The sequence below is a fragment of the Balaenoptera musculus genome, chromosome 7 (genome assembly GCF_009873245.2).
Source record: "Balaenoptera musculus isolate JJ_BM4_2016_0621 chromosome 7, mBalMus1.pri.v3, whole genome shotgun sequence".
NCBI classification, from domain to species: Eukaryota; Metazoa; Chordata; class Mammalia; order Artiodactyla; family Balaenopteridae; genus Balaenoptera; species Balaenoptera musculus.
Window position 1 is genome coordinate 9,779,603 of NC_045791.1, and position 24,246 is coordinate 9,803,848.

The 24,246-nt window shown below is 36.7% G+C and overlaps 1 pseudogene; it reads left to right on the top strand.

Annotated features, from left to right (window-relative positions):
• Positions 1–17,627: 17,627 nt before the first annotated feature.
• On the top strand, positions 17,628–20,717 carry LOC118897818 (annotated as a pseudogene).
• The last annotated feature ends 3,529 nt before the right edge of the window (positions 20,718–24,246 follow it).

Below are 24,246 nucleotides of genomic sequence, written 5' to 3' on the forward strand. Positions count from 1 at the left end.
TGATAGCAATGTGATAATTTACTCCTTATTAATTTTATGATTTCTGGCAGCAAATATATATTATTTTATAATTCTAAACAATATGGTTACCAAACTCAGGTTCAGCTGCTCACCACTCAAAAGCCAATACTTGATAGACAAGTGTTGGTTGGAAGGGAGAGGTTGCTTTATTCAGGAGGCCAGCAACCTGGGGAGAAGGTAGACTCATGTCCATAAACCAACTCCAAAGATTCTGCTCAATCATGAAAGTTTTAGAGGGAGAATCATTTGGGGAAGGGGTCAGAGTCTTCATTATCTTCTGCTATGTGCAGACTTTCTTCTGCTTGGCTGGTGGTGAGATAACAGGGCGGTGCTCCAGGAATCTTGTGCTCGGCCCAAAGTTACCATCCTCCACCTGAGAGGGGGCCTTACTTCCTACAGAAGAGCTCAAAGGTATTGCTATATACATCCCTTGAGTAGGGACCAGGACCCTGCCCCAAGGCTGCACTATTGTTTCTTGACTGCTCCTCCCTTGTTTCTGCATCCCCTCCCTTCCCTGATTAGCAACTGTTTGATTCTGCCCCTTGGAACTCAGGGAAGGTCAAAGAGGCTGAATGAAGCCTATTTCCTACAAACAAGAAATGGGGGGCATGAAAGGGATTTGTACCCAGGAGGGCCTCACAGGGTCCTGCTTCATTTTAGTATGGTTTACATATTCAATGACTATTGAAAGAATGATCTCAAGTGGTTTTCTGTATCATTTCACTGCACTATTTAATATCCTATAAAAGCTGGTTACAGGCTTGCAAATGAAGTCCAAATTGTTATCATTGCTCAAAATTCTATTCTGGACTGTCTTACTTATCCAGCCTTTTTGTCACAGTATACTTCCTTCAATGTTGGACTGGATTTTCCTTTTGTTTTCCTAGACACCTACCTTGGGACCAGCTAGACCCAACCTCCAAATGACCTTGACAAAATTCCCCACCCAATAAAGCATGATTCAGTGAATTACTTTTAGCTGAAGTTTTAATTGAGAATATTACTTAAAGAATTATCTCACTTAGCTTCACCTGCAATTTTTTTTCTCAAGAAACTTAACTCTGATATTTCCAATATTTTTTTCTATGAATTCTTCCAATTGAAACCATGCACCTCAGATTGGGACTTGAACCCCCATGCCAGGACTTGAACCCAGCCAAAACTCTGATTGGGACTTGAACCCACATGGCCAGGACTCGAACCTGGCTAAAACCTAGATTGAGACTTGAACTCAAGCAGCCGGGACTTGAACCCAGCCAAAACCCACAGTCCACCAACTGAGATCACACACTTGGTTTCAGGACTTAATGAAGCTCAGGTTCTTGATGTCTCTTCGCAGAAAGAATTCAGTGAGAGACAAAGTGATAGGTAATAAGTGGATTTATTTAGAGACAAACACACTCCACAGACAGAGTGTGGGCCATCTCAGAAGGCGAGAAAGGCACCAGGGTATGGGGTTGTCAGTTTTTATAGGGGTGGGTAATTTCATAGGCTAATGGGTGGGAGGAGTATTCCAGCTATTTCAGGAAGGGGTGAGGATTTCCAGGAATTGGGCCACCCCCCACTTTTTGATCATTAAGGTCAGTCTTGGAAGTGTCATGGCGCCTGTGGGTGTATCATTTAGCTTGGTGATGTGTTACAGTGAGCGTGTACTGAGGCTCGAGGTCTAGTGGAAGTTGACTTGTCCTCCATCTTGGACCCATTTGGTTCTAATTAGTTTATGTCATGTCCTTGGGCTATCTCATTCTTTCAAAGATTGTGCCCTTCCCCTTCCCTCCTGTTTCACAATGATTAATCAATTGAAGATAATTCAGTGCAATTTAGTCAATTCATATTAATTTTTTAATGTTAATAAGTTACAGATACTATACTGTTTTTTCTTAAGGAGTTTACATTAAACTTTCCATGAAAATAGGGCAGAAGGAAGGAAGGAAGGAAGACTCATAAGAAGTCTGTTCCACAATTACTCAGCTCTCTGCTTTGGGACAATTTCTAACTGCAACAGAGAGCTAGAGTCCTTGCAGTTCATGACAGTGTTGAGGAGTAGTGGACGCAGAGATGAGGGCCAGAGAGAGGTGAAGTAACCATCATTTCAAGGAGCTGAGCAGAGAGTAGACCCCAGAAGCTCATGTCTCGGCCACTGTTGAGCTGAGGGCAGCGCTCCACACAAACAGAGGAAGACTGATGGAGGCTTTCCAAATAGCAGCTACCATGAAAACTATGAAGTTGAGAATGGTAATGAGAAGACAGAGATCAAGCATTCTTGGAGGAAGAACAGTGCTTGGGGACATACTGTTCTGACTCATCCAAAACAGATGGATCATTTTAACACTGCATTTACATCTCTGATATCCAACTAAGACATGGCAAAGGCCTGAACCTTAAAAGCAAGAGCCATGCTTTGATGGCAGATACCTGCCAACTACAAATTGGCACTTGCCATCTTCGTCTACTAGGATTAAATCATGAGCCACAGCAACCGCTGACCTTCAACACCCCCTGAAAGGAGTTCAGGGTGGAGTTTAAGAATGAGACACTCTGTGCTCTGGAAAAAACCGGCAGAATAGGCTTTCAGATAGGTAGATATTGTCAAGAGAAGATTTTAGGAGCTCAATTCTTGCATCTCCTGTGCCTAGAAAAGCATTAAAATCATTCATGGTGACGTCTGCTCCTCATGACTAGCGGTAACCCTCACGAGATTAGCAGCAACCTTCTGCAAAAACTGTGTTCTTGATTGCGTGGACCCCCCACCCCCACCCCTTCACCAAAATCACATATATCCTGACCTTCCCCCCTACCTCTTTGGAACAGTTCCTCAGAGCTGAGAGGCTGTCTCTTGACAGCCTATAGTCCTCAGAAAGCCCCAAATAAAACTGAACTCATAGCTCTCACGTTGTGTGTGTGTGTGTGTGTGTGTGTGTGTGTGTGTGTGTGTGTGCTGTGTTTTGTTGTTGTTGTTTTTCAGTCGGCACCTCTGATGTCATAAGTGTTTCTTCTTGTATAACTTCGTCCCACTCCTTAGGTGAGATGGGGGATAGAGTGAGAGGAATACCTTCTCTTGTTGTTCTGGAACATGACCCTGTAAGGGCTTTCTTCCAGAGAGTATGTCCCTGTTATGGAAAAGGCTCTAGGACTATTTCACAAGGATTACTCTTTCCATCCCCCTGCCAGAGACATTAGGGGTTATTTATTGCATCTTCTCTGTGAGAAGCTGGTAGGGTTCCTGAAAATAAAGCCAATAAAAGTGCAGGCCTCTCTAAGATGGCACCTCCTAGGAGTGTCTCACTGTCATGTTGGTACTCTATTGGCCTCTAGCAATTTGTCAAAATTATCATTTTAAGTGTTTCTACCAGTTTACGACTCCAGGAGATTTTGCTCCAGGAAACCAGTTCTCAGCTGTGTCTCTTTGGATTACTCTGTCTCTTGATTTCAGAGTGGTAGCATTCCCCTAAAACAGTTCTCTAATATGTAAGGGAGGAAATATAATTTTTCCTCTACCCTTCTGAACTCTTGGCTGACACCCCTTTTAATAAAAGACAGACCAATAAGGAGAAAAACACCCAGAAGTTTATTAAATATATACCTCAGTACGGATGTGTGAATGAAAAATATTGCCTGCCATATCAGTAAACAAAGGATGTTGCAGACAACAAGTCACCACATTACAGCCCTGACAGTGAGCCCCGAGGGAACTCAGGATGGAAACAGAATGCTGCAACCACCCCCAAAAGTGCACCTTGAGGATACTCAGGATGAGAAAGCATGGGACACTGGCCCAAGATAGCTGAGGAGCATATCAAAGGAATGATTTCAACGAGCCCAGACTTTGCATCTTCCCAAACATAGAAAAGCACTAAATTCATTAACTTGAGATGTCTGATTTTCCTAACAGTAATCTTTTGATGTTCTGACTACCTGGTCTTCTGTTGCAAAAACTTTTATACATTCTGGCTTCCCCCCCATCCCGCCCTTTCCTCTTCCGAATAGTTTCTCAGTGTTATCTGAGATGCTGTGTCTCGGGTTTGAAGTCCTCAGAATGTCCATGAAATAAAACATAACTCTCAGTTTCTAAGTTGTACATTTTTTTTTTCTTTCAGTTGACACATGGGAGATACCGAAGGAAACTAACTCCCTGAGATGGCCAAAGCCATCTCCTTAAATACTATCTTCAGCTAAAGACAAGAGAAAGATGTTGGGGGCAGGGAGGGAAGCAATTAAGCAATTAAGTAGGTGAAAGGAGGAAATATTTGGTAAACAAAGCTTGCCATGACAAGCAGATAAGTCTCTCAGGTGAAAAAGTTGTCTCCGGTAATAGCTCTCTTCCTGGTACAGGCACCTTTCTAATGTAAATTGCTTTTATAAATGTAGATTTTTCTTTACAAAAGGGTAAAATATCTTCTACTCTGTTTTCAGAGTTTTTTTCTGTCTGCACAGTTTCTTTCTGTGTCTCAAAAGTAATCAGCTCAAAATAATCCTTAGGCCAAAGAGGCACGTTTTGGGATGGCATATTCTTCTACCTTTCAACTGCATCCAAGGAAAATTGTTTTTCAGTCCAGGCTTATGTCAGAGCTGGAAATTGAACTCTTATAAATTAATTTTTAAATTTAATTTTCCAATTGACTGTTATTCATATACAGAAATGTGACTGATTTTTTAAAAATTGACCTTATATTCTGTAACCCTGTTAAATTAGTTCTAATACTTTTCATTTGTTGAATCCACTGAATTTTCTATGTATGCAAACATATCTTCTGAAAGCAATGAGAGTTTTTCTTTGAATCTACAACTTAATGATTCTAAAGCTGATGCTGGGAGAATGAAAAGTTTAGGAGAAATCGAAGGTGAAGATGCTGAACTTAAACAGAGATTTTGATGGTCTTATGGGAGACAAAAATTGGATAACAGATTCTCTCAGGCTTTGAATGTCACTCTGAAGGTCTAGACCAGATTTCCTAAAACTAACATTCTATTCTTAATCTCAGGTTGTATTATAATTATTTGTCCCCACCTTAACCGGCTGTCACAAACAAAAGTAAATCATTATAACATTTTTCAGTACCTCAAATTATTTTTACATCATTTCATTCACAACAGTATTTGGTTAACAATAATCAGGGTCAAATCACAAAACTAAAACAATTTAGTAACAAGTTTGATGTCCATTATTCAAGGGAAAGCATTCCATGGATTGGGGGAATACAGTGCCTTACAAGCAGTGGTTCATTCTTCCTGAGGGATTTTGGGCAAGAGTTTACAGAGCAGTAGAAGGGGCAACATGGGAACAGGCCATGGTTGGCTGGGGTTGCATATCTGACCTTCTTTAGAAAGATAAAGGAACAAAGAATTATGGAGCCTAGAGTTAGCTTGGCATCTGGGGATTGGCTGACTGTATAAACTATGTTTCTGGTCAAGTGGAGCATTTAGAGGAACATAAAAGTTTGGTTTGCTGATGGACCACCTGGGGCAAGAGCAGTTCCATCTTGAGCATAAAAATTCATTTCAACACCAGGAATGTAAAAAGATAAAATCTAATGCAGAAATCTAAAGAAAGCTGATAAAAATGGACATAGACTATAGGAGTCAAATATTGTTCTTGTAAGAAATGGGCTTTATAATATCTGTGATTAATTTGTTTATTAAATAAGGTGACAAAATGGATACATAATCTTGTTAGAAAATTGGATACTATATAAAAATTCAAATGTATATTTAAGAACCACAAAAATCCAATAAATGAAAATAACATTTTACCTGGGGGTTTAGACAGCAGGTTGGACAGTGTGAAAGAGAGTAGTTTACTAGCATATAAATCAGAATAACAATATTCTGATTGAAACAGGATAGAAAATCAAAGAATTAAAATACAGAAAGAAGAGCATATGTTCAAGATATGGTAAAGAGACCTAATTATCTACAACACAGATATGTTTCCTGTCCAAAAACTCTTCAAACTTCAAGTTTATGAAAATAGTCAGCTATAGTTATAAAGTCAAACAAGTCAAAAATTTCAATAATTGATTCAAGACATCAAGGCAAAGAAGCAAACATTTCTATAGATACATTATGGTAAGCTTATTGAAAACTAAAAAAACCTTAAAAGACAACCAGAGAAAAAATAAAAACAAAACAACGTTGTTTTCAAAAAAGGACCAATATAAGCTCTGATGATAAGGGTCAAGGATAATTTTAACAAGCACCCCATGGGATACTTCTATACCCCAAAGCTTTAAAACCCACTTATTTTGTGACTTAATCAAGAAGAAACTGGACTTATTTGTTTGAAAAATTAGAGGATAGGTCTTAGGTACTTGGAAAGACCCCCTTCAGTCCTTATATAGATGATAATACATTTATTTTAGCTCATTAAAAGCGTTTTCCCTTCCACATCTTGTACTGTGCACTTATTTTTTTTTTTTTTCTATTCCATAATGCTTTTTATGGCCACGGAGAACAATTATAGTAAAATCCTCCTTCTATTGCAAATCATTTATGAAACCTGCTTAAGTACTGTCATGTGTGGATTTAAGGATTGCTAAGTCATTCTGTGGTTTCTGTTAAACTCAGGAGAGATTTGACTATATCCGATTGTTACAGTATTTCAAAGAGCAAATTGCTTTATATATTTTGCAACAGGATATCTTCATGATTTATCAAACAGCTTAAGAGTTTTGTTATTTTTATAACATCTGCATTTATTTATTATGTATGTCACTCATTTTGTTCTCAATAAATCTGTTCATAATAAGAGTGGAAAATATTTTATACTTATCATATATTGGGAGGCATGTAATTTTTCTCTGTAAATATACCAATAACACACAGGCACATGCACACAATCAACCACATACACTTACTACTTGGAATATACTCATAGAAACACACTTTGAGTAAAATATGTAGGAAGTCTTAATATCAAGTATCCTAGTGAGGCATGCACTTTTTCTCTTTTCCTTTGAGTACCAATAACACCCACCTTTACTATACAATTTCAAAAGCATTTTAAAAAATACTTCCCACTTGCTCTGAATTGCAATTCCATAAATTTGATGCAATTATTCCCATCTTCAGGTTAAAAAAACCCTGAGATACTATGATAATAAGCAACTTCCCCAGGATCACAAGGCCAATAATTGACAGTTGCATTTTTTAAAAAAATTTGTTCTATTTCAGAAGAATTTTAGCATTACCAAAATCTGCAAGAACACTACAGAGTTCCTATGTACCTCATACCCAACTTTCCTTCTGTTAACAGTACCTTAGTGCGTCTGTCACAACTAATACATCAATAATGATACATTATTGTTAACTAAAGCGCATACTTTTTCGTACTTCCTTAATTTTTACCCCATATTCTTTTTCTGTTCCCTAATCTAGTTCATATATTCCTACAAGTAGATTCATTAGGTTCACTTAGACTTGTCTCAGTTTCTCAGATTTTCTTTTTTCTTTCTTTCTTTCTTTTTTTTTTAATTGACCTTTACAAGTTTGAGGAGTATTGATCAGGTATTTTGTAGAATGTCCTTCAATTGGGATTTCTCTGGTATTTTTCTTATGATTACTGGGATTATGGGTTAATGGGATGGAGACCACAGAATTGCCACTCTCATAACATCACATCACATCATGGGACATATATACTTATTTTAAGTTCAACGTGAGTTCATGCTGATGTCTCCAACTTTCATCTAGTATATACGGTTCATTCTAGCCTTTCCTGCTTGCTTATGACCAAGCTCCCATTCCAACAGGGAGAAATCTGGCTCTCACCGTCTACCATACATTTACTTATTTGTCCAATCCCACTGTACATGAACACTGCTTTCAAAACTGTTAACCTGTATCCATATGGGAAATAAATTTACCTACAGTGATGATATATAGTTCTCATCTCTAGTCTTACAGTCTTTACTTCTTTCTGAAGTTACCTAGGTTAGCCCCTTTTCCCTCACCCTCTTTAGTCACGTATGCCCCACATTTGGAATAGAATTAGATTCTTTCATCACAGTCTGCATTACATCAGAAGATCCTCCAATCTTCTGCTGAATTTTATTTGAACTTTCATATATTATGGTCCACTCTTTTCTCTATGAAATTCTCTTTGTTTTGACAAATTAATAGTGTCATGTATCTGCTACTATTGTATCATAGAAAACTGTTTCACAGCCCTAAAAATTCTCCTGTGTTTTACCTAATTAACCATCCCCAAATTGAAAATATTTTCTCTCAGTGAACAGGTTGTCTTTTCATTCTCTTAAACAGCATCTTTTGTTGGACAAAAATTTTAATTTTAATAAAGGCCAACTTATCAAATTTTCCTTTCATAGATTTGCTTTGTGTTAAAAACTAAAAGTTTGTTAGCAAATTTTCTGCTATATTTTCTTATAGAAGTTTAATAGTTTTGACTATTGCATTTAGCTCTATGATCCATTTTTAAAACCATGAGGTCTCTGTCTAGTTTCTTTTTTTTTTTTTCATATGGATATCCACGTGTTCTAGCACTATTTTTAGAAAGGACAATTGTTCTTGCACGGAATTTTCTTTCTGCCTTTATAGAAAATAACTTGATTACATTTGTGTGGGTCTATTTCTGCATCCTCTACTTTGTTCTGTTCATCAGTGTGTTTGTACTTGTGTCAATCGACATGCAGTCTTAATTATGGTGGTTTTATAATAAGTTCTATAATCGGGTAACATGAATACTCTAAATTTGACCTTTTATTCCAGAATTGTGTTGGCTATTCTAGGTCCTATCCCTTTCCATATCAATTTGATAATAACTTTTTCCATGTTTATAGGAAAGCTTGTTGGGATTTTGATAAGGATTGTGTTGAATCTTTAGCTAAAGTTAGGAAGAATTGGCACTTTAATGAAATTGTCTTCCAAAGTACAAACATGGAATATTTCTCTATTTATATCTTCTTTGACTTTTTTCTTTGGTGTTTTATCTTTTTCTGCATATACATCCTGTACATGTTTTGTTAGACTTATACCTAAGTATTTATTTTTTGTATGCGTGGCACTATTTAACTGTTGTTTTTTTTTTTTTTAATTTTAAAATTCCAGTTATTCATTGTTGGTATACAGGCAAGCAATTGACTTTTGCATATTTATCTTGTGTCCTACACTTTACTGCACTCTCTTATTACTTCTAGGGTTTGTTTATTTTCTTAAAAAAATAGATATTTGGGGATCTACTAGGTATATGCTCTTTGCAAACAGAGTTTCACTTCTTCCTTTTCAGTCTCTATACATTTCATTTGTTTACTTTTCTATTGAACTAGCTAGGACTTCCGGCAAAATGCTGAATGTGAGAATATGAGTGGTGAGAGAGGACCTGCTTGCCTTATTTCTTATCCTAGATAGAAAGTGTTTGGTCTCTAATGACTGAACATGATGTTAGGTAATATTTTCTTAGAAATACTCTTTATTATATTAGGAAAGTTCCCCTTTATTACTAGTTTTCTTAGAGTTTCATGATGAATGCCTGGAGAATTTTGTTGGATGCTTTTATACTTCTATTGATATGATCATATGGGGTTTCTTTAATGTTTTACGCAGATGTAATTCATGTATGATAAAATGTATTTGTTTAAATGTAAAATTCAATGTTTTATTAGTATATTCACAGAGATGTGAATTCTAGAAAATTTCAATGTTCTAGTTCTAGAACATTCTTTTTACCCCAAAAAGAAACCCTTTACCCACTAGCAGCCACCCTCCTTTCCCCCAGTCTCCGGTAACCACTAATATACATTCTGCTTTTATGGATTTGCATGTCCAAGACATTTCATATAATTGGAATCATACAGCACATTGTCTTAGTGTATTGCTTCTTTCACTTACCTTAAAGTTTTCAAGTTTCATCCATGAACTTTCCCTTAAGTCACATGTATTTTGAAAGGAGTACTTTACCCTATTAATTTAACAAATCTCTATTCATTGTGGCTACTAGAAATGTAATACTAAAAAAGGCTAGATGTAATTATTGGTTCCCTGAGCTCTTTAGACATTGTTGATAAATCATAGGATCTTCCGGGAAAGGTAAATGATATAATTGATATGTCAGAAGGGTAGGGCAAGCATATTTGTGAAAGCAGAATTATAATAAAAGAATAAATAAGTTTGATGTCTTGTTTGAATCACAGACCAGTTAAGTCAAAATACATTAATTTTTTTTTCCTGATTTTCTGGTGCCTTATTACCAGTGTCTCATTTAGGAAATCACAGTCAAGTTCACAAGAATGAAATAAAAATTACAAAATGTCTTAGGTAACAAAATTCTGCATTCAATCCAGGACACAGGTGCGGTAACCAAGCTAGGAATCTCATCAGTGTCACCCACAGAGATATAAATGTATTGTAACCAGTTGGTTTAGGAAAGCAGTCTCTGTCTTGAAAAGAGAAATAAAAGCTATCTGACTCTGGAAATGTGAATTGTAGGATCTTTGGTCTGTTGTCGTCATAAACTGCTTATTAAATATTCCCTATGTGAAAACTCTCTACCAGGTTTACTGTATACTTTTTCCACTGACATAAATATCTAAATAAGTAAACAGCCATAACTTAATAAAATTTTAATATTCTAAATATCAGATACAAAGCAAGATTTTTTTAAATTGGAATATAATTGCTTTACAATGCTGTGTTAGTTTCTGCTGTCCAAATGAAGTGAATCAGCTATATGTATACATATATCCCCTCCCTCAGGACAAAGCAAGATTTAAGTCTCTAAATTATCATGTTCAAAACTAAAGAATAAAATAAAATAGGTCAAAGGAGTCTTCACCTAGAGATTAGGGTTTTAGTCATATTCATTAATAAAATGTGTCAACATGTGAATTGTGTTTCTATATCACATGTTTGAAATAATTCCCATGAAAGAATTAATTTAATTAGCTTATCCTATCCTTATATGTTCTGGGTACAACTCAATTACTCAAAGCAAAAAGGTGGTGTTTTGGTGATCTCAGCAGCATAGGCTGTGATGTCAACTAATTTCAGTAAGTTTACCTGCAAGGTTCTTTACTGCTGGCCTCGGAGCTCACAGTGAATGCAAGGGCTTAACCTGATGTCGTTTAAGATTCCAAAATTCTTTGCCTCTGAAATCTCTAACAGGTTCTGAGGCAGGAGATAGATGGGCCCCAGGTTAGACGTTTACAACTGGCCTCCCGTTTACATTTCAAGAGGCAGAAAAAAGTGGGCTTCAGGCCGGACACTTGCAACTAGCCCCATGTTTGCACTCCCTGAGACAGGAGATAGCTGGGCTCCAGGTTAGGCATTTACGATCAGCCTCCTGTTTGCTCTCCGAAATGGAAGCAACAACAGAAACAGGGTAAAGAGCAAGGCTTTGTCTCCTGTGGACGCCTCAAGATAACAGTCATGGCAGAGACAAAGAGGAGCTAAACCTTGTTTGAGGAAAGGATCAAGGGATCTCCGCTCCCCCCTACTTGGGTCAAGGGAGACACCGCACAAGCACAGAAAGGCTCCTTGGGGGTCAAAAGTCAGGGGACAACGCCAGGCCATCGTGATTCTCGCTTCTCCCAGATGCCTTCACGTCGGGATCCATCTTGGCTGAGAGGTGCGTGCGCACCTAAGGGGAGGGTCCTGAGACTAATTAGCCAGGAGGGGACAAAGCAAGATGCTTAGCCAGAAGGAAGACAAAGACCCGGAAAACTGCCCCTTCATAAAGAATTTAAGAATTTCCCAAAGGCGCAACTCTGCCTCTGAGTTTGCCTGTGCGCCCTTCCGCATGTACTTTGCTTTTCCAGTAATTTTTTACCTTTCTCTTTACCTTCTGCCTCTTCGCCTGAATTCATTCTTGACAAGGCAGGCAAGAACTAATAAGGGTCCAGGCCCTAGCCGCTGGCCCCTGTGGTCTAGTGGTTAGGACTCCTGGTCCCGGAACTAAGATCTTGCTTCCAGCTCCTGCTTGCTGCAAGCTGCCACTTACTGCTGCCTGCCTCCGAAATCAGTTCTACTTGTTTCTGCATTTACCACACCACTTAAGCCAATCTAGAAAAGTAAACAATAGCTCCAAAATTGCCCAATTCAAAAGGCTGCTTTTTGGTCTGTGCGTCACAGATCGTCTCAGAAATACTCAACACAGTCAAACACTCTATTTGTTAGAACATGTTTGTTTTTGTTTTCGTTCTAAATTCCAGGAAACAGAACCTCTTACCAATCCTTCTAATCCACTGCATGATACTTCTGTTTCATTTCATCCTCTTCCCTTTAAACTTAATTGTTAAGGATACTTGTAAAACATTTAATGTAATAACAGGTATTTATTTAAAAGAATTGTTGGTTTGTATCTGTATTTAAACTTGGAGGAAAATTGAGGAGAAAATTACGCTCTCAAAAGACCACCTTTTGCTCGTCTTTTGCTTATTGTTTTAATTATTATAAACACTCAAATCAAATGAAATATAGCACATATAAATACATGTGTATACATATATGTATGTATATATGTAACCAAAAGAGAGGTATTTAATTTTTACAAATTGGCATCCCCTTATAAGTAGCACTCAGTTACAGAAACTAAATACTGCTCACATTTGGAAAGTTTTTTTTCAGACTCTTACTGTCTCACAAACATAACTGGTAACTCTACTTCTAGGACCATACATAAGTATTGCCTGTTTTTGGCTTTTATATAAATGGAATCATAAAGTATGAACTTTGGGGTTGGGGGGGATGTGTTACTTCTTTCTTTAAACATTATGTTTGTGGGATTCATTAATGTTTGTTGAATGCAGCAATAGTTTACTCATTATTGTTGTTGTCTAGTATTTTAATGTATGAATATAACTCATTATATCTGTGGGTGAACATTCAAATTTTTTCTTTCATGAATGATGCTATTATACACATACTTTTACATTTTGGGAGAAAGCACATATGATGCATGCATGCATTTCTGCTGTCTATATTTGTATAAGAAAATACAAAAGAGCTTTGCATATTGTTACTGTAATAAATACCACAAAATAATTTTCCAGAGTGGTTGTATAAATTTACATTCTCAACATTGCATAGGAATTTCAGTTTCTTCATATATTTTCCAAAATTTGCTATTTTTAATCTCCTTAATTTTAGCTACACTGGTACATACAAAATTGTTTCTTATTATGGTTTAATTTTCACATCACTGATAATAAATGAGAGTGAGCATCTTCTTATATGCTTTTTTGGCCATTTAGGTCTTTTTGGAAACTTATGTACAAGAATTTGCTCCTTTTTCTACTGTGCTATCTCCTTTGTATAGATGAAAGCAGCTCTTTTGCCCCTTTCCTGTTTGCCCATTTCTGTTCCCCTCTAATCTTAAAAGAACCTCATTATAGGAATGAGATCACTAGGCAATTTAACCTAACTCCTGACTTAAGCTCTCCTGAAGCACAACATGCCTTGCCTAACCTGTTGATTCTTCTCCTAGATAAGGAAAAGATCACCTTGTGTGATCACCTGCAGGCAGATCACATGGGGCAAATTAACATCTGAAGAGAGAGTCAGCCAGTCTGGATGCAATGGAGAAGGATGCAGGACCCACCCTCCTGCCTTGATGAGTCATTGAGATTCTCCCCCCCACCCCCCATTATTCCCTTTTAAAACTGTCATGGCTGAGCAGAATCTTGGGAACTGGTCTCTGGACATGAGTCTACCTTCTCCCCAGATTACTGGCTTTTCTGATTAAAGCACCTTTCCTTTCTACTGACACTTGCCTCTCGAATTATTGGCTTCTGGTGGTGAGCTGCTGAACCTGGGTTCAATAATGTAGATTTTAAAAATACAGAGGAAAGTGTATAGGAAGAGATGTTACTTTTTGTCCATTCTCTGGAAACAATTGTGTCATGTTAACTTTATTTCCTACTTAAAATTTTGTTTCAGTTTATCAATGATGTCAGCTGCACCTAGGATTGCTTGTTGAAGCTTATTAACTATGGATTTGATTTTTAATAGCTATTTGATTTATTTAATGATTATTCAAGTTTCCCGTAACTTTTTGCATCATTATTAGTAAATTTTGTCTTTTATCTAAATTCATCATTTTATTTAAACTTTCATTGCCATATTGTTCATAATGTGTTTTTATCTTTTCAATAGCTATAAGGTCTGCACTTATTTCTATTTTTCATTTCCTACATTGGATATTTGTGCCTAATCACTTTTTCCTGTTCAATTAAGTTAAGATGCTATTAATTTTATTTGTTTTTTTCTAAAGAACCAAGTTTTTGTTACACTGTATATTATCTATTTAGTTTTCTATTTTATTAGTTTCTTCTTTTATCTTTATTATCATCAATTCATTATTTTAAAAAATAACTTAATTTTTAAGTTAACTTAAAATATTAATTTTCTATATTGCTGTAATAGATATCTGAATCATTGATCTTCTAAATTCTTTGTTTCTAATATATAACATCAGAGGTTCCTACTGAGTAAGACTTGTTGGGCTCTGGAATCTGCATTTTAATTAAGTATCCTTAAGAGATTCCCATGGTTCCTATTCTGACATTCAGTCATAAAAATATATGCATACACAGGTATTTACAGAATATACAGAAAAGATTAGAAAGATAAACAATTTCACTCTACTTCTCTCACTTGGAAGTAAGGGCTTCTAGGAATCTAAGAAGCTTGGCACACCTAAATAATACTGAATAAACCAAACAAGAAAGGCCTATACAGAAAATAAGTATTGATGTGGCTTTCTGACTTGTTAGACTGGAATAGACTCAAATTCATTAAAAAACACATAAAGTTTCTGAAACGGTATTACCAGTAAGAATAGTACCAGCCCAGACTAAAGCAGACTGAAAATATTCAAATGTAAAAAGGTTCTCTGGGGTCTCAACATTATTCTGCTAGGAAGTGTGCTGGGAATGCTGTTCAAAGGGAAGGTTTGTATGGAGTTAATTTTGGCGCTAGAATAGCCTCCAATTGAATATATGTTAACTATGCTAATTTTCCTGCCTCTGACTTGAATAATGCTCTTTGCGTGTCCTCTTATCCATATACCTCTACATTTTTTTTTTCTGGTTTAACTTCAGGAATCCTGTTGCAGCTTTCTTAAGCTCTTCAAGTGCATGCACTGTTCTTTGTGCCATGTTCCTCCTCCATATGGTACATATCATTGTGGTAAGCTGATAATGGATGCCAGGATCTAATCCCAAGAACCTGTGAATGTTACCTTATTTGGAAAAAGGGTCTTTGCAGATGTAATTAATGATATTGAGATAAGGAGACTATTTTGGAATGTCTGGGTGGATCCTAAATGCCATCATAAGTGTCATTATAAAAGAGAAGCAGAGGGAGATTATATAGACAGAAGAACAAAAGGCAACGTGAAGACAGAGGCAGAGAAGCCAGTAATGAAGCCACAAGCCAAGGAAGCCAAGGCAGGTCAGCAGCTACTAGAAACTAAGAGGAAGAGGTATGGAATGGGTTTTGGATTTTTACCCCCAGACTCTGTGTCCAGGTAGTGTAGCCTTGCCAACATCTTGATTTTGAAATTCTGGCTTCCAAAAATGTGAGAAAACAAGTTTCCACTTCTTTAAACCCCTAAGTTTGTGGTAATTTTTTTTTTTTAATAGCAGCCACAGGAAACTAATACATCACTATGAAAACAGGAGATATTTCACGTAATTGGTTATTTGTATCTCTTTCTCATAATACACAACAAGATTCCAAGGAAAGGGGAGAATTATCTGATTATTTTATCCTCAGTGTTTTGACAGACCCGAGCTTAAAATGTACCAAAGGAACATCTGTTCAAGTAATTAAACATTTTAACATAACAAATTGCTCCCACACTTTCCTGTAAATATACCCTATTTTTTCTTGCTAACATTTCTGACTATTTTGCCAAACAGTAAGTACAGAGAGCTGTATCAGGAAATCAGAATCAGATAATGACTCATTATCTTGATGTATATTTTGTCTATTTTAAGCTTATCTGAATCCTGAGGAATTTCTCTCATTTTCACTCAAGTTCTACTCTAATCTTAAAGACGTATTGTTTTACATTGGGGCAGTAAATCCAAAATCACTTATGGATTAGCCATATATCCATCTGTATAATTTTCATTTCGGCAAATATTTTTAAGAAATCAGAGACAGACATATGAATGACATAAATTTATTGCCATCAAATAGCTTATAGTCTAGCAGAAGAAACAAAAATAAACCACCAGATGAAGCTACACTTATACTATTATGAACACATTTATAAATGTATAAATACATTTATACATTTATAATAGTATAAATACATTTATACTATTATAAATGTCATTGTAAATGTAACCACAAGATGCCACAGAGAAAAAGAAGCAAGGAACCTTATTCTGATTGGAAGGCAGAAAATAAAGCTCAAATATGTTGTTTTCAGTTTTGAAGGATTAATGAGATTTTGACAAGTACACAGATAAACTGTGTGGAAGAGTATCTAAGCAAAGCAACATATATAAAGCTTCAAAGATTAGAGAAAGCATGGAACATTCCAAAAATGCACCTAGCCCTTGAAGTATAAGGAAAATGAGGTTAGTGAGGTAAGAATGAAAGGGTTTTTTATACTGTTCTGGAGTTCTCACACACACTCTCTTCTTTGGTTTCTGCAGGTTTTTCAAGAAATTAGGCTAATTCTAGGAAATGTTTTGATTATGTAGAATATCCTTGTGCAATAACGTTGTGCCTAGAGAATACTGTTCCAAATAATCAGTATTTAAAGAGATAATACTGTCTTCCTCTTATCTCTTACTGTGAAAACACTAACATCAATGAAAATTTCATTGAATGATGGATGATATAACTCATTAGGCAGTGCACCACCTAGCAACTGCCAGTTACTAGAACCTCTCATGGAAGAGATTAAAGAAAGTGATGGGTAAAATCAATCCATTTTAGGGGTTAAATGGTAAGATTTCTTGAAAAAAAAATCAAAATAAGTTATTTCTGGAAATTATAGCTCACATAACAAGAAACAATCAAATGCAATGGAAAAAAGTCAAACAAATGCATAAATGTTAATAACTTAGTATTACTAATTGATTTTTTAGTCAAGAATTGGGTAAAAGAACAGAATGCTGAAAAGTTGTTAAAAAAAGAAATATAAGTTAATCTCTCACATGCCCACTTACAGGAATACCTTGTTTTATTGTGCTTCCCTTTATTGCACTTTGCAGATAGTGCATATTTCATAAATTGAAGGTCTGTGGCAAGTCTGAATCCAGCAAATCTATGGGGGCCATTATCCCAACAGCATTTGCTCATTTTTTATCTGAGTCATTTTCTGGTAATTCTCACTATACTTCAAATTTTTTATTATTATATATTTTTTGGTGATCTGTGATATTTGATGTTACTATTGTAAGTGTTTGGGGGTGCCACAAACTCCGCCCACATAAGATGGCAAACAATAAATAAATGTTGTGTGTGTTCTGACTGCTCCACCCATCAGCCATTCCCCCATCTCTCTCCCTTTTCTCAGGCCTCCCTATTCCCTGAAACACAACAGTATTGAAATTAACCCAATTAATAATTCTACAGTGACCTCTAGGTGTTGAAGTGAAAGGAAGCACTTTTTGATTTAAATTTAAATTTTGATTAAGCCTAGTGAGGAAGGCATGTTGAAAGCTGAGACAGGCCAAAAGCTAAGTCTCTTGTGTCAAATAGTTAGCCAGGTTGTGAATGCAAAGGAAAAGTTCTTAAAAGAAATTAAAAGTGCTACTCCAGGGAATACACATATAATAGGAAAGCAAAACAGCCTTATGGCTGATATGGAGAAAGTTTTAGTGCTCTGGATAAAAGATCAAACCAGCCACAATATTCCTTCAAGCCAAGGCCAATCTAGAGCAAGGTCCTAACTCTCTTTAATTCTATGAAGGCTTAAAGAGATGATAAAGCTTGCGAAAAAAATGTTTTGAGCTAGTAGAGGTTGGTTCATGAAGTTTAAGGACAGAAGCTAACTCCATAATATAAAAGTGCAAGGTAAAGCAGCAGGTGCTGATGTAGGAGCGGTAGCAAGTTTTTCAGAAGATCTAGCTAAGATCATTCATGAAAGTGGCTACACTACACAACAGATTTTCAATGCAGACAAAACAGCCTTATATTGGAAGAAGATGCCATCTAAGACTTTCACAGAGAATAGAAGACAATGCCCGGCTTTAAGGCTTAAAAGTACAGGCTGACTATCTCGGTAGCAGTGTTGTCAGAAATAATCAATAAACAGTCTATGACAAACAATAAATGCTGAAGAGGGTGTGGAGAAAAGGGAACCCTCTTGCACTGTTGGTAGGAATGTAAATTGATACAGCCACTTGGAGAACAGTATGGAGGTTCCTTAAAAAACTAAAAATAGAACCGCCATATGATCCAGCAATCCCACTCCTGAGCATATACCCAGAGAAAACCATAATTCAGAAAGACATATGCACCCCAATGTTCATTGCAGCACTATTTACAATAGCCAGGACATGGAAGCAACTTAAATGTCCATCAACAGATGAATGGATAAAGAAGATGTGGTACGTATATACCATGGAATATTACTCAGCAATAACAAGTAATGAAATTGGGTCATTTGTGGATGGACATAGAGACTGTCATACAGAGTGAAGTAAGTCAGAAAGAGAAAAACAAATATCGTATATTAATGCATACATGTGGAACCTAGAAAAATGGCACAGATGATCTTATTTGCAAAGCAGAAATAGACACAGACATAGAGAACAAACATATGGATACCAAGGGGAAAAGGGCAGGGGGCCGTGGGAGGAATTGGGAGATTCAGATTGACATATATACACTATTGATACTATGTATAAAATAGATAACTAATGAGAAATACTGTATAGCACAGGGAACTCTCCTCAATGCTCTGTGGTGACCTAAATGGGAAGGAAACCCAAAAAAGAGGGGCTATATGTATACATGTAGCTGATTCACTTTGCTGTACAGTAGAAACTAACACAACATTGTAAAGCAACTATACTCCAATAAAAATTATTTTAAAAAACAATCTATGCTATGAATGGAAGAGAGTTTTCTTCAAAGCAAACTGAAGACTATAACCCGGGAGACAAAGATTTAGAAACATTTGAATTGTGTTCTGCTGGATTACAAAATAAAGGAGGCTCATATAGGCAAAACACACAAAATAACATAACTTGTTTGTCCAGCTTTAGGATTGGAGCTCCAAGAAGTAAGGGTGCTTGTTAAGCAAGGATTGGTTGGGGTCTGAAATGTCTGCATAGTTATAAGGAGAGAACCTGTGACCATGAGGTTGCAGCTGGCAGTTGTTGGCAGATATTATTTTTAGAATGGATGATGGTGTCCTTGAATCTAATACAGTTCAGAATATTTAAGTTCTCAGTGATAGAGAAGCGTGTCTGAAACCACATTCACAATGGCCTCTTAGCTCCACTTTGAATGCCTGAACCACAGTTACTCCATTTTGACTTAAAGTGCATTATTTTCCTTAATGGTTAAAGCAGACGTACAATATATGTTTAATAGGCCACAAAACAGGCTATTCTAGTTAGCATAAAGTTTAAGCGAAATCTTGTGTAAGCCAGAATGACTTCTTCATACCTCCATATGTGAAAACTTCTTCCATCAGGGGCTGATGCAGCTGGTGACTTTAAGCTGAAGCCAATGCTCATTGACCATTTCAAAAATCCTAGGGCACTTGAGAGTTATGCTAAGTCTACTTTACCACAGATGGAATAACAAAGCTTGGATGACAGAGCATCTGTTTACAACATGGCTTACTGAATATTTTAAGCCTGATGTTGAGATCTACTGCTCAGAATAAAAGATTTCTTTCAAAATATGACTGCTCATTGACAATGCACCTGGCCATCCAAGAGCTCTGATGGAGATGGACAATGAAATGAGTGTTGTTTTCATGCCTGCTAACCCAACGCTCATTCTGCAGTCCATGGGTCAAGAAGGAATTTTGACTTTCAAGTCTTTTTACTTAAAAAATACACTTCATAAGGCTACAGTTGCCATAGATAGTGATTCCTCTGATGGATCTGGGCAAAGTAGATGGAAAACCTTCTGGAAAGGATTCACCATTCGAGATGCCATTAAGGACATTCATGATTCAGGGGAAGAGGTCAACATATCAATATTAACAGGAGTTTGGAAGAACACGATTCCAACTCTCATGGATGACTTGGAGGGGTTCAAGACTTCAATAGATGAAGTAACTGCAGGTGTGGAAATAGCAAGAGAACTAGAATTTGAAGAGGAGCCTAAAGATGTGACTGAACTGCTGCCATCTCAGGATGAAAGGTTAACATATGAGGATGAAGAGTTGCTTTTTATGGATGAGCAAAGAAAGTGGTTTCTTGAGATGGAACCTACTCCCGGTGAAGACACTGTGAAAACTGTTGAAATGACAGCAAAGGATTTAGAATATTACATCAACTTAGTTGGATTAGCAGTGGCAGGGTTTGAGAGTATTGACTCTGATTTTGAAAGAAGTTCCACTGTGGGTAAAATGCTACCAAACAGCATTGCATGATGCAGATAAATCACCCCTGAAAGGAAGAGTCAAGCAATGCAGCAAACTTCATTGTTGTCCTATTTTATGAGGTTGCCACGGCTACCCCAACCTTCAGCAACCATCACCCTGATCAGTCAGCAGCCGTCAGCATCTACCAGCAAAAAGATTACGACTTGCTGAAGGCTCAGATAATGGTTGGCATTTTTTAGCAATAAAGGATTTTTTAAACTAAGGTACGTATGTACATTGTTTTTTGTAGACATAATGCTATTACTCACTTCACAGACTACAGTATAGTGTAAGCGTAACTTTTATGTGCACTGAGAAACCAAAAAATCCTTGCTTTATTGCCATATTTACTTTATTGCAGGGGTCTGGAACTGAACCCGCACCATCTCTGAGGTATGACTGTATACGGCTATAGTGATTACAGTGGGATATGCGACTAGAGAAGGAAACAGGAAACATTTATGTTGAAATGTAGATATTTTTCAAGTTTTAAATGTGTGCATCACATTTGTTTAACACATAAAACCAAACTAATACATATCAGATTTATACTGATGGTACCAAAAGCATTAGCTGCCAGGACCAGACTTTTACCTTAGGGGTATAGATGACCAAACCTGAGGGATGGGCATAAAGGGTTGACAAGACCTCCAAGCGTTAATCAGTCATTTTCCAAATGGGACCCAAAAACCACATGATTGAAAATGCAATATTTTCCCACTGGATTGCACACTGCTGTTCTTCTGGTTCCTCCTTTAAATTATGTTTTCTGGGAGGCATGACATATTTTAAGCTTTAAGTCCTCTGTTTCATAATGCACCATGCATCCTGCAGCACAAGACTGCTATAACAACAAACCTCAGACTGGGTAGCTTATAAACAATAACAATTTATTGTTCACCTTTCTGGGCTGCGAGGTCCAAGATCAAGCCAGCATCGTCACATTTTCTGGTGAGGACCCTCTTCCTTACTCAAAACTGCCACCATCTTATTATGTCCTCACTTTGGCAAGAGGGGTCAAAGATTCCTCTAGAGCTTCTTTTATAAACACACTAATCCCATTCGTGAGGAATCTACTTTTGAAACTTAATTACTTTCCAAAGGCCCTAATCCCATCATCTTTGGGAGTTAGGACTTCATATATAAATTCTGGGGGGGACACAAATATTCAGACCATAGCCACAGGAGCACAAAGATAATGACACAAAGGAGACGCTACTAATGGAAGATTTTGGGGAACTTCTTAATTTTATAAAGGCTAGCTTTTTAAGAAACATAAATTCATCTGCTCTGTTCTAGGCAAATATGTAAAAGTATTATCAACTTGCATATAAAATAATTGCAAAGCTACCACATATATAGTAATATTTTATCAGTAAACTATACATAAAATTCTAAGTATTCAATGAAAAATGGAAATGTTCTCTAATGCTGGATTGAAGTAGATCGGCCTCCAAAGACACATATACTCAATTAAAAAAAAAAAATTGCTGGACTGCTGTATTCTGAACCAAGGTGGTTTATAGAAAACCCGAGATACTGCACAATTCAATTTATGTCTTTAGAGACTTTCAAAGTCCTAGTAAATATTTTACTGACCATTTTATGTTTTTTTAGTAAATGAAGGGCATAAAGCACCAGAGAAACCAGAAAAAAATTGTTATTCTATTTCAATTTTATAACCCCTCTCACATTAGTGGTATATGAGTTTATCTATAATATGTAATGATACAGTACATCAATTCTAATAGGGTGTATTACAATATCCAGAATTCTCAAAGCGCAGAGTAATAAAAATGCCTCCACTACATCTATAATTTGAAACTTCAACATGTAAACAGGATTATATACATAATAGAAATAAACCTTTGAAGATACTCATATCTGGTGCTTTGATAAGCAAGAAAACTTTTATACTGTCAGGGGTTTTGGAGTGTATAATTAAATTTTAATATTAAAACTGAAACACTATTGATGCAACAGCTGAATCAACAGGACTACAAAATAATTCAGGTAAAATACTATCCTAGAGCATGAATGTAATTTCTTTGTATAAATAGCTAGCATGGAACTCAAACAACGGTATATAATCATTTTTGAAATAAGTTGTCTACTTTATCATATTTCTTGAAAAAGGCATTGGATAGTTATCAATGTTAATATCTCAACAATAAGATTCCTGACTACTAATAATATAATTTTCAATAAATATCTTCTATACAGCACTACACAATATTGTTTTTCTTTTGTTTTTCTCTTTTTTCTTTTTTCTCTCTACCCAGTCAACTCCCAATAATATTGTTTTTAAAGGAAACATAATAATCAAAATGTCAGGGAGGAATAAGGGGAAAAGAAAGTGTTTCATTATGCAGAAAGAAAACTTCCAGGCAAAGAGAAGAAGAAATGTAATGTTCTTAGCACTGAGTTCAAGGAGTCATAGGCAGGGTTTTTGTTTATTTGCTGCGTATAAAAACACAACTCAAACGCAGCTAAGTTGAAGAGAAGTGACTCAATATTCTTTTTCAAAATTCATGATTTATGTCTACCATGTTTTCTGTTTTCCCTTTCTTTCTTTCTTCCCCCCTTCCTTCCTCCCTTCCTTCCTCCTTTCCTTCCTTCCTTCTTCCCTTCCTTTCTCTCTCTCTCTCCCCCTCTTTCTTTCTTTCTTTCTTTCTTTCTCTCAGTCAGACCTGAGAGTCTTGTCTTAGATCTGTGGGTAGTCATGACTGAGCCATCAACTCTTATCAAATAAATCAAGTCAGGGCTACATAATTATTTCTAAAGAATAAATGTCATGCTCTAGTACTAAAGGGTTTCATCTACCAAATTCCCTGCTTACTTTCCAACTTTGTTAAGGGTCAGCTTTAAAATATGCCTCTCTCCTGAATGGCTGTATTCATGTTAATATCAGGCAAAGAAGGCAAATCATATTAACTGCAGAAACTGGCTGTGGACCTTGAACAATTATTTAACCAATCAGCTTCTCAATGCCTCAGGGATGTCCTGTCAAACTGGAGCAAATACCTACTTCAGAGGGTTTTGTGAGAATTAAATAAAATGCACACAAAGCACATTGCCCAGAGCTTCATACATGGTTAACAGTGAATCGAAGTCTTCTCTAAGTGGAAGTATTAAATTATGTGATTATGAGGTAAGAAATTGGCCTCATTTTTACAGGGTAATCTAGAATGTACAAGAAAATACAGAAAATAGCTAGGCAGCCTTGTAACACAGTGAAGGTCAAGTGTATGACCAATTTGGCTGTGAGTGATGGCAACTGGCTTGTAGTATGAGGCTGGAGAAATATTTTGAAAACACACAAGGGAAAGAGGAAAACACACAAGGGAAAGAGGAAAACACACAAGGGAAAGAGGAAAACACTGTGGCTTTTGTAGTATATAATCAGACGCTCATACAGACTCTGCCATGAATATTGCAATACAGCCTTGTAACAATACCGTGAGGATTTCTTAAGTAATATTCTCTCTGTGACTCAATGTGGCTTTCAAAATGCCCCAGGATGGGGCTGCCCTGGTGGTGCAGTGGTTGAGAGTCTGCCTGCCAATGCAGGGGACACGGGGTCGAGCCCTGGTCTGGGAGGATCCCACATGCCGCGGAGCAGCTGGGCCCGTGAGCCACGACTACTTAGCCTGTGCGTCTGGAGCCTGTGCTCCGCAACAAGAGAGGCTGCGATAGAGAGAGGC